Source organism: Dromiciops gliroides, chromosome 3 (assembly GCF_019393635.1).
Source record: "Dromiciops gliroides isolate mDroGli1 chromosome 3, mDroGli1.pri, whole genome shotgun sequence".
NCBI lineage: Eukaryota > Metazoa > Chordata > Mammalia > Microbiotheria > Microbiotheriidae > Dromiciops > Dromiciops gliroides.
The window spans coordinates 532,507,934-532,522,938 of record NC_057863.1 but is presented as its reverse complement, the minus strand read 5'-3'; positions in this window follow the sequence as shown (position 1 = coordinate 532,522,938).

The following is a 15,005-nucleotide window of genomic DNA, read 5'->3' as shown; positions in this document are numbered from 1 at the left end:
GCTGAATAGATTCCATGTAAATTAGGTTGTCACTTAATCAGGACTAAAGGAAGCCACTCCTTTGCCTCTGCCCTAAGCAGGGAGATTTGCCCACTGTTCTTCATGGTGCCAGTGTTGCCAGCAGACCTTTTGGGGCCGGGACATTTGCAGAGCCCAGTATTGGGAGAAAGAAGGAGAAACACTACCAGGGAGTTTGATTCTTCAGAAAAAAAGCAAAGAATACAAGGACAAAGTTGAGAAAGAAGACTTTGTCTCTGGTTGCTCTAACCTCCCTGTTCTCTTCCCTTCCCCTACCTTCCCTCTTAAATATTCATCATCCTCATAGATCATAGATATGGAGCTGGAAAGGACCTTAAAGTCAACAGATTTCAACCTTTTCATTTTTACAGATGGAGAAATTGAGGCAGGATCACACAACTAGTTTCTGTGGCAAAAGCCAAGTGTGATGGCATACACTTATAAGCATGCATTCCCAGTTACTGGGAAGCCAGAGTATTCTTTTTTTGTTCTTTGATAGCTTGGGAGTTCTGAGCTATAAAAGGGGTAAGACCAAGTGGGTGTCTGCATTAAGACCAGCACAAATATAGTAAAGGGGGCACTAGGTTACCATAAGAAGGGTGAACCAGGTCAAGTCAAAAATAGAACAGAAATGTCAACCAGTAGGAAAATGGGCTAGTGAATGGTCACAGCACTTCTAGTCTGAGTAAGATAGTGAGAACCAGTCTCCAAAAACAACATTTGCATGCATGTTCTCAGATCCTTCACTCACATAGAAGCAGATTTGCATCCACAAAATCACACAATGCCAACACTGGAAGGGGCCTCCAAGAATATCTAGTTCGGGGTTCTTAAGTGTTGTGGACTCCTTTGCCATTCTGGGAAAGCCTATAGACCCCTTCTCAAGAGAATGTAGAATTGCCAGGGAAAGTAATTATATTGAAACAAAGATACCATTTTCTTCTTATCCTTTCATATCATCTGCGGATCCCAGATTAAGAACCCCTGATATAGTCCAGCTTGCTCATTTTACAGATAAGGAAAGTGAGATCTACAGAAGATGAGTTACTTGCCCAGGCTAATAAGTGGAAGAGCTGGAACTCGAACCAAGGTCCTGACCTCTTTCTTTTATAACAGCTTAGCTCTCCTAGGATTGTAATTATTGTAATATTGACCAACATGAGTGGGTAGGTGACACAGTAAATAAAGTACCAGGCCTGGAATCAGGAAAACTCATCTCCCTGAGTTCAAATCCAGCTTCAGACCCTTATTAGCTATGTGACCCTGGACAAGCCATTTAACCCTGTTTGTCTCAGTTTCCTCATCTGTAAAATGAACTGGAGAAGGAAATGGCAAACCATTTCAGTATCTCTGCCAAGAAAACCCCAAGAGTCAGAAATGAACAACAAAAGATTAATACCTTACCAAGAATAGTTGGTATTTATTTACACAATCTTTTAAAATTTACAAAGTATTTCACACAGTTTATTTCATTTAACTTGGTATTATCTCCACTTTACAGATGAGGAAATTGAGCCAAGGAGAACTAAACAACTTCTTCCTTTTAATCACACCAACAATTAATGTGAGAGGTTGGATTCAAATCCAAGTCTTCATGACTTTCTGGCCAGAATTCTAACCACCAAAGCCATACTGCCTATATTAAATTTTTTTTGTTTTTAGTGAGGCAATTGGGGTTAAGTGACTTGCCCAGGGTCACACAGCTAGTAAGTGTTAAGTGTCTGAGGCCGGATTTGAACTTAGGTCCTCCTGACTCCAGGGCCAGTGCTCTATCCATTGTGCCACCTAGCTGCTCCCTATATTAATTTAAGATGATAAAGTTCTGACTGGTAGGATTTATAGACCCTGATGAATAGAAAGGATGCTATAAGGAGGAAAGAGGGAGCAAAGTTAGGCCTTCAGCACGTTGCGAGATGTCTGTTGTTTTGTGTTGTCATCTTTGCATCCCCAGCAAGCAACACAAGGCCTTACTTTTTGGTTTTGTGTGTGTGTGTGTGTGTGTTTGTTTCAGAGTCAGGATCTGTGGTTTCATCAGTGTGGGGAATTTCCAGTATGATTCCCTTCACCAATGGGGAAGCAAATGTCCACAGTAAATCAGCAACTCCTTTATAACTTGTAATCTTAGAAATTTGCTTTAGTACCAAGAGGCTAATGGACCTGCTTATGGCCACACAGTTGATATGTGACAACGGCAGCACCCTAACCTAGCTCTTCTTTTCTCCAAGACCATCCTTCTCTCCACTAGGCCACACTCCTTCACACAGGAACATACTAAATACTAACAAACATAATAAATATTTGTTAAATTAATATGTTGAAGTTAGGGTCAACTCCATGCCATAATGTGGCACTGGATTAGATTTTGGTGAAGAATTCAGTCATTTTTCGGTCATGTCTGAGTCTTCATGACCCCATTGGGAGTTTTCTTGGCAAAAATACTGGAGTGGTTTGCCATTTCCTTCTCCCAGCTCATTTTACAGATAAGAAACTGAGGCAAATGACTTGCCCAGCATCACAAAGCTAATAAATATCAGAGGCTGGATTTGAACTCAGGAAGAGTCTTCCTGATTCTAAGCCTAGTGCTCTATCCATTGTCCCACTTAGCTGCCCCCTAGTTAATAATTACATTCTACTATTTACATTGTGTTTATCCCTGTGGTGCCAAAAGACTTCTCTTCTTGAGAATGAGAGCTTTGGTTTAGGTAATAACTCAATCTCTCTATTTCTCAAATGCTACCTCTTCAATAGTGATTTACTTTGTATTCATTTGGCTATATATGCATTTTTTTCCTCCTAATAAATGTTAGCTTTTTCAGAGTACTCACAAGACAGTGTATATGAATTGACATGTACATTTCATTGACATAAAGCCAGGTAAGCAGAACCAAGAAAACAATATATCCAATGACCTCCAAAATGTACCCACTCCCATTATCCCCTAGGTAGTAATGACATTTCCCAACTAGGACCCCACATAGCCCTGAAGCTATACTGCTCTGATTGGTGAGAACTTACTATATCTAGATACCACTAACCATAAATCACCCTGGCCATCACCTTGCCATGCAGTAATCAAACTAACAGCATCCTTGCTTCTGAAGAAGGTATGTCATTGGACTGCCTCAGAGCTCTACTCACCACCCCTCCACCTTGCCAAGTGGAAACTCTCTCCATTGCCCACAACTCCTCTAATGTGTTGTCTCTCCCTATTTAGATGTAAGCTCCTTATTGGCAAGGACTGTCTCTCTCTTGCATTTACATCTCCAGGGCTTAGCCCAGTACCTGGGACATAGGATGTACCTAATAACTGATTGTTCAGTCTTTCACAGCACTTTGTGGAACACCTCTCATCCTTAGAGAGTGGAAAGATCTAAACTTGAAGGAAGACTCCACTAGAAAAAGAAAAAAAGGCAAATTCATTTGGTAAAATGAGGCAAGAGGTTAATGAGAGAAGAGAAAGAAAACTGGGCATGAAAATAAAGTTGTAAAGAGGTGGCTACAAAAATATTTAGGAGCAGATTAGGGTTTACATACTTCATCTATGAACCTCACAATAATCCTGTGAATATATATTTGTAGGTATTACAAAATTCCCTTTTTATAGATGGAAAAGCTGAAACCCTGAGTTGTCGAATGATTTGCCCATGGTCACTTACCTTTTCTTATTGACCCCATATCCAGAGCTGTTTCCATTCTATTGTGCTATATCTGCCACACATATTCTCCCTTTGATGGTGGACATGTTGTTATTAAAATGTTACAGTCACAATATATAGTATTTTTTTCACAATATATAGTCTTGCTTGAAGGCAAGATAGGCGGATAAAGCACAGAACTTGGAGTCAGAGATCTGGATTCAATTTTCTCTTTTATTTACTTACTATATTTAATCAAGTCACTTGACTTCTCTGAGTCTCAGCTTCTTCATGTAGAGAATTGGAATAAGAATATACACATTACATCCATAGGGTTGTGGGGATCAGGTATGTGCACAGAGGCCATCATCTTGCTGGGATGATATCTCAACATGGAAGGCCACAGGCAGCTACTTCCAGAGAATCCTAATGATGTCTAAGGGAAGTGCCTTGGAAAGACTAGAGCATATGTGGATACTCTGTAACTGGTTATGGTCAGCTAATAAATAACATGATTGGGAGAAGTTTTTTTTCTATTGACTATATAACCAGAACTGTCAGCATCTTCGAAAAGTCCTGGGTCAGCTTTGGTTGTCTCTTGGCTTCATGGTCTTCAGCTGTGTTCTGGTGGTATGATGGGGTGTAGTAAGGGACCATGCTGTAAGAGGAAGGTCCATGAGGCCTTCTTACCTGGCTAAGGAGGCCATATAGATCCCCAAAATAGGCTTGGGGCCTTGAACTTCTCATTCTTTTCCATTTGGGGTTCCTCCTAGAATGGTGATTGGTCCCTACCAACTTGATCAGGGGAGTTAGCAACAGCAATCCAGGCTGGGTGTTGCCACTGGCCCTGCACTGATGTCTCAAGAAATAATTACTTCTGTACACCATATCAAAAGAATGATTCATCCAATAGCTCTACCACATCTCAATATCAACTTGATGGGAACAGTACTATGTAGAAAGTCAGCTAAGTTTTGAGCCTACTCCCCCAGAGACTGAGGTGAAATAAAAGACACTATGCCCTCCACATACTGTAGGAAAGATGTGTATGCTTGTTCTTGCTGAATCTCTGCTTTTTGCTTTTTCGGTCAATTTTATTTTATTCTCCCCCCACCTATTAAGAAAGCAAGAAAAACAAAACCCATTAATATCTATCTATCATCTATCTACCTATTACCTATCTATCCAAGCAAAACAAATTCAAGCAAAGCCATCTTCTTGCTATGTCTTTAAAGCAAATAAATATCCCTTTGTAAAAATGTTGTTGTTCAGTTGTATCCAACTCTCCATGACACCTTTTGGGGTTTTCTTGCCAAAGATACTGAAGTAGTTTGCTATTTCCTTCTTCAGCTCATTTTATATATAAGGAACTGGGGCACATAAGGAACTCCTTCTCCAGCTCATTTTTATAGGTGAGGAAACTGAGGCAAATGGGGTTAAGTGACTTGCCCAGGGTCACATTGCTATTAAGTATTTGAGGCCTGATTTGAACTCATAAAGATCAGTCTTCCTTGGGGGCAACTAGGTGGTTCAGTAGATAAAGCACCAGCCCTAGATTCAGGAGGATCTGAGTTCAAATCTGGGTTCAGACACTTGACACTTACTAGCTGTGTGAACCTGGGCAAGTCATTTAACCCTCATTGCCCTTAAAAAAAATCAGTCTTCCTGATTCCAGGCCCAGCATTCTATCCAGTACACCACCACCTGCCATTTGTAAAAGTTAACCTATGTCAAATGATTAATTGGAACTGGAGTGCTACCCCTAGTCCTCTTGCAAGGAGGGGAATGTAACCAATGGGGACTCAAGTCAGCGTGGGAGAAAATCCACATTCCACAACCCCTGGTGGTATATACCCTAGAACCCTGAGGGAAGATATACCCAGCCTGGCCCAGAGCAAAGAGGGAGGCCCAGAACAGGCAAGGTACTTAAGAAAAATGTTTTGTATACTTTAAAGTTCTGCACAGATGTAAACTGTTACTATTATTACCCAATTTAACTGATAGTTAAGGCATTTTACCTCCTCTTGGGATAGAAAAAAAACCACATCATTGCTCCAAGGGTAAACAAAGTGCTTCTTTCTTTTTTTTTCTTTTTCTTTCTTTTCTTTTTTTCTTCCTTTTTTCCTGGGCAATGAGGGAGGGTTAAGTGACTTGTCCAGGGTCACACAGCTAGTACAAAGTGATTCTTTCAAACATGACTTCATTTTCACTCTTAAGAAAAGCATATAGTTAAATTGTGTCCTGTTCAACAAAAATTAAACACTCAAATAGTGTTCAAAAACTCATTCAGAATTGCCTGGGATCTCTTTTCCCTATATTAGGGAAGACATCTGAGTCAGCTAGATTAGCAAGACTTTCATCTAGAAAAATGGACACCTGTCAAAAGGGATAAGTAACTCTCCAGAGTTTGAATTTCATAATGCATTATTAGTTATTGCTTTGGAGAAAATCCAGTTCAGAAAAGTGACCTCTATGTGCAAGTCCTTGTTTGATTCTTAGCTGCAGGTTTTTGACATATTCATCCTCAGAGCCAGATCAGGAATTTTGATATGCTACTTTATAAGATCTCTTATCCCCTAGCTGTTTTTTAATCCTTCCTACAACTCAAGGGTTACAGTTTCTGTTGACTTTTCTTCATAGCATATGCAAAGCTACAATTCTATGGGGAATATTTGTTTTCACATTGGGAACTCATTGGTAGGGTCACCTGAAAAAGAAACATTACAGCTAAGGATGACTATGTGAGGGTGAGAAGTCCACACAGGGGAAAGCAGAGCTCAGCATCCCATCTGTGCATTTCATTTTGAGAGTTGTCTCCCTGGGTAAAACAGAGGTAATTTTTCTTCTTGGCATCTTCTTGTTTCATATTTACTTGTTCACTGATTTAAAAAATAATCTAGGATAGAAATAATTCATGCCAGTAATAGAGACTGCACATGATAATACATAGAGAAGTTATGAAACAAGGAAACAAAGAAGAATAAATATTAATGCAAAGACTTTTGACAATTTCTATAGAGCATCCAATATCTGAATGATAACTGAAAAATCCAGCTGCCCTTAAGTACCTGGATATTTGGTATCCTATGAATTTAATGTTTTAGGTTTCTTCTAGATACTAAACTTGGGATATACATAGTTATATGAGACAGCCAGGTGGTACAGTGAATGGAGCCTTGGGCCTGGCTGGAGTCAACCTCAGGTAGTTCCTGATTATTTAACCATGAATAAAATAAGTCAGTTAATCTCTGCTGCCTCAGTTTCTTCATCTTTAAAATTTTGTTGTTCAGTCATTTGTCAGTTGTGTCGGACCCTTCATGACCCTCATTTACGGTTTCTTGGCAAAGATACTGGTGTGATTTGCCATTTCCTTCTCCAACTCTTTTTTTTTTTTTAGTGACGCAATTGGGGTTAAGTGACTTGCCCAGGGTCACACAGCTAGTAAGTGTTAAGTGTCTGAGGTCGGATTTGAACTCAGGTACTCCCAACTCCAGGGTCAGTGCTCTATCCACTGTGCCACCTAGCTGCCCCTTTCCAACTCATTTTTACAGATGAGGAAACTGAGGCAAATGGGGTTAAGTGAGTAGCTGAGGGTCACACAGCTAGTGAGTTTCTGAAGCCAGATTTGAACTAAGGAAGATGAGTATGCCTTACTCCAGGCCTAGCATTCTATCCATTGTACTACCTAGCTGCCCCATCTTCAAAATAGGGATAATAATAATACCTCTTTCCCAGGATTGTTGTGAGGATCAAATGTCATAATATTGCAGGAGGAGAAGATTGAGGGAGAGATTATCTGGAAGATTTCTATTTTTTGAGTTCATTCTTACCTATGAAGAGTTGAGAGAAAAATAAATTGATAAGACCCTTGTCCATTATAGGGCTCTATCATGTCTTTAAAAAATATTTCTTTCCCCTCAATTACATGCCAAACAATTTTTAACATTTGTTGGTTTTTGTAAGTTTTCAGTTCCAAATTCTCTCTCTCCCACCCTCCCGTCCCTCCTCTCTCCTGAAACAATAAGCAATCTGACATAGGTTATACATATATAATCATGTAAAACATTGTCACATTAGTCATTTTATGCAAGAAGACTAATTCTTAGGTACCCCAAAAAGAACTGCTATAAATATTTTTGTACAAAGAGGTACTTCCCCACACCTTTTTTTCAATCTCTTAGGGATACAGACCTAGCAATGGTATTGCTGGATAGAAGGGAATGCACAGTTTTATTGCCCTTTAGGCATAGTTTCAAATTGCTCTCTAGAATGGTTGGATCTGTTCACAACTGCACCAATAGTGCATTAATGTCCCAGTTTTCCCACATCTCCAACATTTATCATCTTCCCTTTTTGTCACATTAGCTGATTGGATAGGTATGAGGCAATACTTCAGAGTTGTTTTAATTTGCATTTCCTGTAATCAAGAGTTATTTAGAGCATTTTTTCAGATGACTATAAATAGCTTTGATTTCTTCATCTGAAAACTGTCTGTTCATATCCTTTGACCATTTAGAAAGATATAATGTTTCTAAAGCACTTAGCATAGTGTCTGGAACATAGTAGACACTTAATAAAATGCTTGTTCCCTTCCCATTTTCTTGTGAATACACATGAAATATTTTTATTTATGTTCTATAAAACATAATTTGAGTGACATAATTATAGTCAATTTCAAAACAATGGCAAGAGGGCATATAATGAAGGATTTATACAATGAATGTAAACTCACAAGGAAGTTGGCTTTGTCCTATACAATATCTTAAGAAAATGTATACTTAAGCAAGTTATATTAAGTAAAGATTCACAGATAACAAAAGTGTGATGATTGACTATCCTTAATTTAGCTTTTCTCTCAACTGTTGTTGTTGAATGTTTCAAATTATGAAAAAGGGATAAGAGTTGACCCTTTAACAATGAAATTGTATTATTCACAAGTACAAAGTAACCCTGAGTGAGTGAATTAGGAGTAACTAGGGGGAAAGAATGGCGAATTGGCTTAGGCCAAATAAGGGAAAAGTAATGTTCAGATTGTGCAGCAAAGATGTTTTTTGGAAAGGTAAATTGAATTGTATTCTAAATAGCAGGTAAATATAAGCCAAGAAATTGGATCAGTCATATTAAAAGAGGCCTAAGATGCCCATTAGGTAGAAGAAAGATAATCCAATATTTATAGAAGTTCAGACAATTAAATTAGTGACAATGTGCACCATTGTTAGTGGTGATTTTTTTGACATTTGCTCTGAGATTCTTTACAATTCTTAAGTACAATTAATGATTTTTGTTACCTCAGTAAACAAATATACTTATGTGCATATTACATATATGTATATCTTGAGATACTTGACTTTAATTACCTGAGATACTTGAGGTATTTTGAGATACTTGTATTTAATTACTTGAAAGGCTATCTATCATATGGAAGGGATGATGTTCGTTTGGTCTCAGAGGGCAGAACTAAGAACAATGGGTAGAAAGTAGAAAGAGGTAAATGCTGAGATGAAATAAAGAAAAACTTAATAAGATTTTAAGTTATTCAAAAGTAATATGGGAAGCCTTGGAAGGTAATGGCTTTTCCCTTCACTGAAGAACCCAACCCATCATACTGTTGGTTCAGATTGAGTTTACAGTCCCCTCAAATCCCCAAATCTTTTTCAGACCAATTGCTGTCAAGCCTCCTCCATATTATATGTGTTGATTCAGTTTTTTCAAAAGACTTTACATTGGTCCCTATTGAATTTCATTTTATTAGATTCAACTCAGCATTCTAGACTGCCAAGATCTTTTTTGGATCCTGACACTGTCATCTAGTATGTTAGCTACCCTTCTCAGTTTTGTATCATATTCAAATTTGATAAGCATGCCAACTCTGCTTTTATGCAGTGTTAAACTGATAAACTATCCAGAGCCAAACACAGATCATGGGGAAAAACCACTAGAGGCCTTCCGGCCATCTTGACATTAAGAGATTAATATCTGTTCTTTGAGTCTGGCCACTCAATTAATTCTGAATCCATTTCATTATTTTTGTTGTTGTCAGTTTAAGTACAGTGATTTTTTTTTACCTTTATCAAATTACCACATTTTTTCTTTCTGGATCTTATTATTTACATTGAATTTTAAACTTCTTTTATTGGACCTGACTGCATTGTATTTTGAGCAAATCTAAGCCTTTGCTTTGAAAAGCCAACACAAGGACAGGTGGTTTAGGGGAGCCTGGTTCTTTTTTTCAGTTTATCCTGCTTTAGCTTCAGCAGTTTTCCCCCTGCTTTTCAAACCATTCTTTTCTTATCCCCTTTAACGAGGGTGTTGCTCATCTCTGCATCCTTTTGAGTTCTGGAGGTTTTATCTATACTTTATCCCTTTTTGCTTTGTGGTAGTTAGTTCAAGGAGTCAATGGTCACTCTTCTCAGTCAGTCCCAAAGCGTGTTCCTGCCCAACACAGTTTACTTCTAGACCACTGGAGTTAAGCTGTGCAAAAAGCTCATATCACTGGCACAACAAACTAATTTCACCTAGATCATCATTTGCCCCAATGCTACAGAGAATCTAAATTATCATTTCTATTGTCTCCTACTTGCTGTGTATATTAAATTCGTTTTTTATTCTATCTTTAACAAACAGCACATAAAATGAGCACTTCCATATAGACAATAGAACAAAAAAAGAGGATTGAAGATGAGACTCTGGATCTCTATTATTAGGTACTTTATTTTCTTTTGAAGTATATAATAAATACAATGAAGCTGTCCTGCCTATCTCTGATTCCTTCTCTTCTCTTTGGAGAATTTTTAAAAATATTTTAATAACCCTTTCTTTTCTTTTCTTTTCTTTTCTTTTCTTTTGGTAGCTCTATCCCTAAACCTTTTTTCTTCCTCCTTGCCACCCCCATCTTTTCAACGGAAAGAAAAACAAAACAAAAACAAAGAAAAAGAAAAACAAAATTCTTCTAAAAATAGGAATCATCAAGTAAAACATATTCTCACATTGGAAGTATCTATAAATCTGTCACATTTTGCATCTTGAGTCCATCACCCTTCATCAGGAGGTAGGCAGCACACTTTATCATCAGTCTTCTGTAATAAAGGCTTGTCATTACATTGATCAGAGTTCCTAAGTCTTTCAAAGGTGTTTAATTTAAGATGTTATTTGGCAGGGGGTTGGGGTGGGGGGCTGTGAGGGTTAAGTGACTTGCCCAGGGTCACACAACTAGTAAGTGTCACGTGTCTGAGGTGTTTTATATATCTATATATCTATATCTATATGTGTGTGTGTGTGTGTCTTTTTGTACATAAAGGCTCCTTTCCTCTTTCTTTCTTTTTTTTTTTTTTACAGGGCAATGAGGATTAAGTGACTTGCCCAGGGTCACACAGCTAGTAAGTGTCAAGTGTCTGAGGCCGGATTTGAATTCAGGTCCTCCTGAATCCAGGGCCGATGCTCTATCCACTGCATCACCTAGCTGCCCCCTTCCTTTCCTCTTTCTTTAACAAATCTGCGGGACATAAGCCTAGCAATGGTATTACTGGACTTCATTTAATTGTATTATCATCTTGTCTATAAGTCTTCATCTTTTCCATAGGAATTGCATGAATATTTTTTACAATTGGCCAGAAGCATGCATAACAGCTCTGAAAATGTCCTATTACATTTTACAAAGTAATTTAATAAACTCTAGATTAGTTGAATCTATAGCATTCCCTGATTGTACCAGTTTAGTAGCCATCAAAGAAGGAAAGATAGTCTGGAGTGGCCTCTTCTTGATGATACCATGCTGGTTCTTGGTAATCTCACTTTCCTTTATCTATATGCTCACTGTCTCTTTAATACTCTTGTTTTATAAGTTTTTCAGCAATCAAAGACAAACTCACTGGCCTATAATTTGTAGGCTCCGTTATGGTCCCTTTTTTGAAACACAGGACACTTTTTCCAACTCCAGTACTGCAGTACCTCTCAACCACTATGATCTTTCAGATATCATGATGACTTGGCAATCATATCTTTCAAGTTGGGTTTTTTGATTTCTGGTTTTTTTCTTATGTATCTAAGGATATACAGTTCACTTGGCTAAGTGCTTTGAATTCATCAGTGGCTGCAGAGGGTTGATAACCAATGAAGCACTTAGGTAGGGTAGTGATTAGTTTACTGGTCCTAGAGTCAGGAAAACCTGAGTTCAAATTCCACCTCAGGAACTTACTAGCTGTATGACTCTGAGCTAGTCACTTAATCTCTGCCTACCTCAGTTTCCTCATCTATAAAATGAAGATAATAATAATAATAACACCTACCTCTCAGGGTTGTTGTGAGGACTACATGCCTTAAAGCACATTATAAATACTAGCCATCACCCATGAGAGTTGATGAGATTATAGAGAGTGTGCACAAAGAGGAGAGAGCATTGACATACTCGTGGGAGACCTCATATTTATAAAACTTAAGGTCTAACAAAGGAGACTGAGAAGAAAAGGTAATAGGAGAACCAGGAAAGTGTAGTGTTATGGAAGCCAAGGGAAGAAAGTGTTCAGAAGGAGGAGACTGTTGTCAAGAGCTATTAAAAAATCATTGGTATTGGTTTGGGTTTGGGCTTAAAAGTGGGTTGCAGGGATGGGAAACAGAGGTAGCAGCATGTTCAGAGAGACTTAGAAGAAGACAAAAGATCAAAGCTTGTTCTGCTTGTCTGTTTGTTAATATATTTGGTTCTATACTGCTAAGACCTAAAGATTTTGTGTTATATTTCACTCCTTTTTTATGCTTATTTGACTATTTCTTTTTTGTTGAAAGTTATTAAGTTTATTTTTTTTAATTTAGCAGATAATTGGCAGTCATTGAGGTAGTCATTTCTATAGTCTGCTGGGGACAAGAAACCAAATGGTAGAGAGATAAAAAGTGAGTGGGTGGTAAAACTATGGAAATAACTAGCATAGATGCCTCTCTTTTGTATTTTAGTAATGAAAGGAAGAAGAGGTGTGGGATGGCTTAAGAGAACAAGATGAAGGATTTTTAAGGATAAAGGGTAGTACCTTTTACTGGTGGTATAGCTGGGTGGTACAGTGGATAGGATTCAAGAGGATAGGATTCCTGGATTCAGGAGGACCTGAGTTCAGATCCAGCCTCAGACACTTGACACTTACTAGCTGTGTGACTCTGGGCAAGTCACTTAACACTCATTGCCCTGTAGAAAAAAAGGATAAAGGAAATCTTAGCATGTTTGTAGGCAGTGGAAAAAGAGCTAGTAGATAGGAAGGGATTGAAGGAAGGGGAGAGATAGATGGGAATAATGAGTAATGTGAGATCTCAGAGGATATTGGAAGGAATGGAATTTGAGGCAGCTAGGTGGTATAGTGGATAGATTACTTGACCAGGAGTCAGGAAAATTTTAGTTCAAAGCTAGTCTCTGATACTTGCTAGCTGTGTGACCTGGAAGAAAGCATTCAACCTCTGCCTTGCATCAGTTTCCCCATGTGTAATATGAGCATATTAGCACCAACCTCAAAGGATTCTCAAATGGATCAAAGGAGTTAACATATCTAAAATTCTTTGCCAACCTTACTAAAATGCTCACTAGTATCATCAAGGCACGCTTCCTCAGAAATGAGGAAGACCCCATCATACTCTGGTGTTAAAGGATAGGAGAAGATTTAGATGTGTTTTTAAATGTAGAATTGGGAGCTGAAAATGTTTTCTCAATAAAATTGAGAGGGAATGAGGATGTTTGAATATTGAGCATTCAAGGAGAGGTAATATTTAGAATAGCCTCGGTATCAGATGTAAAAAAGGAATTAGTCCAGAAAGAATTAAAGAAGTAGTACAGCCATAGAGTCCCAGCTGAGATCAGATAACATGAATTTGTCGGAGACCCACAGAACACAGTTGGCATGGAAGCTTGGGAATAGGGGTGGAGAAGGCTAAGAGTAATTCAGCTATATTGGCAAGAAGGACAAGAGATCAAGGGATTTAGGGATAGGGGGTGGTGAATATTGAACTGGTTAAAGAGAAGTTCAAGACACTGAAAAAAATGAGGCCCAAAGCTGGGTCATGGACTTGGGAGAACAAGGAGGGACTGAGGAACTGAACATAATCATGAACAGTTTTAAGAGAAGTGAGGCAAAGGAAAAGATAGAACAGTATATTGTCATCCAAGAAGGGAATTTGTATCCAAGATCTTGGAAGCTGCACAGTTAGGAGAATATCTCCAAGGTTGCTTCCTGATGATGAAAAGAAAGAAGCAGCAACCAGTTCTTGCCAACCAGGTTGGCAAGGGATAAGGTATCTTCTAGGAGGATCTAGGTTTCCATAAGCCCCTGATACTGCAAAATATTCTAAGAGGAAGAAGAGATGTAGGAGAACAGAAGAGGACATAGACTGAGGAGGGGTAGGACTGAACTATGTAAAAACAAAAGTACCAGAAGAGGTTATGGGAAAATAGGACCCCTACCCCAGGTAATAGCATGTATTGGGGGATGGGAAGTCCTAGTGAGGAACATGAGGAGCAATAGCAATTTCAGCTGCTGTAGTTGGACATGTCATTTGGTAAAAAAGGTCCCTAATTCCAGAAAGTATGTGAAAATACAGTTACTTCATTCCTCTGTCCCCCTCCATCATAATCCTTCATGTTAAGGGTCTTTTCCCATCTACAATATTTAAGTATTCTCAGAGCCTTCCAGGTGTAAGGGGAGGGAATAAGCATTTATATAATACCTACTATGTGCCAGACTGTGCACAAATATTATCTCATTTGATCCTCACCACAACTCTCTCAGGTTGGTGCTGTTATTGTCCTCATTTTAAAGGTGAAGTTGAAGAAAACAGCAGTTAAGTGACTTACCTAGGAGCACAGGTAGAGTCTGAGATTTGAATTCAGGTATTCCTGACTCCCGGCTCAGGGTCCTATCTATTGTACCACCCAGTTGTCTTAGAGAATTGCTGGGAGGAAGCATCACAGCTGAAGTCTGTTTGCCATAACTCAGTGGTAGAAGGATCAAAACTATTCCTTGCTAAGCCCAGGGATGGGGCAGGAAAGAGGGAGTGATGTTTTGGGAAATGTTAAAATATGATTCTGTCAAAAACAAATGTTTGAGGGGCAGCTAGGTGGCACAGTGGATAGAGCACTGGCCCTGGAGTCAGGAGGACCTGAGTTCAAATATGGCCTCAGACACCTAACACTTACTAGCTGTGTGACCCTGGGCAAGTCACTTAACCCCAATTGCCTCAGTAAAAAAAAAAAAAGTTTGATATTGAACTTAGAAACTAAGGGATGCTGCCAATAAACCTCATCTCTGACTGGAAAACTTTAGTTTCACCATTGACCCACTGAGCAGGAAAGTTCAATTAGGTTACCAGGGGCAGAGTAGCATG